The sequence below is a fragment of the Phalaenopsis equestris genome, unplaced genomic scaffold (assembly GCF_001263595.1).
Source record: "Phalaenopsis equestris unplaced genomic scaffold, ASM126359v1 Scaffold000002, whole genome shotgun sequence".
NCBI lineage: Eukaryota > Viridiplantae > Streptophyta > Magnoliopsida > Asparagales > Orchidaceae > Phalaenopsis > Phalaenopsis equestris.
Window position 1 is genome coordinate 57,209,660 of NW_018164444.1, and position 1,393 is coordinate 57,211,052.

Here is a 1,393-nt window from a genome sequence, read left to right on the forward strand (position 1 = left end):
GGCCTCGCCCTGACTCATTACGGTTCCAGCACGAGAAGATTAAGTCCAATCCGCTGAGAATCACCTCTGCTTCCTCTGACAGTGCGGGCCATTTTCCCATCACGACTCGTTTCAATTCCAGCACGAGTAAATACCAGAAGCCTCTTTGATCCAAAAACTTCACCATCAACAGTAAATACCAGACTCCTGTTTCATCCATCAAAAACTGTAAATCAGCAGTAAAGTTCAGTTGCTTCCTGAGATTGGAAACCTGCAACTCCTCCGACACCACTTAATAATTCTGAAATCTGACAACTCCATATATAATTTGCGTCAAGTTACTTCGTGCATGGTAGATGCTCTTGACTACCCCCCATGTGCATGCATATTCAGGCTAGCATTTGTTATATATATATGAGGCATTTACATATATAATACATAAATTTTTACCTATTTACATATATAACATCTGAACTTTCATATTTATATGTGTAAAGTTCAAAACTTTAGTATCATGTCAAAAATATCATTTTTTTCCTTATTTTTCAAAATAAAATATATATGTTCATGTATATACTTTTGACATCGATAAGTTATTAATGTAAATATAAAAGTTTAGGCGGTAGATATGAAAATACACAAGAATTTGTGGTATGTATCTAAATGTGTGTCTGTGGAGAATATATTGCATCAGGACTCCGCACGTAGAGTTACCTACAAAGTCTAATGAAAACACGTCACGTGGCAGTGACAAAAAAAAGAAAAAATCCGGTAACACAAGGGGATATTTCTCACATGTTATTCAGATGTTATTGTGTGTTATTCATTTATTATTGTGTATTATTTAAGTGTTATTGTGTTATTATAACACCGGGAATATTCTCAGAACACAATAACACCTGAATAACACAGAATAACATGAGGAGAATATTCCCGCATTACAGGGCCGATTTTTTTTCTGTCACCTTCACATGACGTGATTTCATTGGACTCCGCACGTAACTCTACGTTATGGGTGGAGTCCTGATGCAATATTTTTTCGTGTGTGTGTGTGTTTTACAACTCAAATTTCATCTTTCACATGCAAACAGTTTTTGAGGTGAACAGTGATGTGCAAATAATAAAATAAAAAAGGGGTAATTTACGTACATGCCACCTAATTCTAATACCTAAATTTTACATTTAACATTTATACTACTCAAATATTTCAATTTATCTTTTTATGCATAGAAAAGAAGGTATATACATTGCATTTTATGGGTTAGATATGTAAATATAAAAGAGTTGATTGGTATGCATGTCAATTTTCCAAAAAAATGAAAACAAACAAACGCTGCTCATTTGGTGCATTATATATGGAGTGGTTGGGTGGGCCGGGCCACCCTGAATTGCAGATATGTTTATAAATAAATAA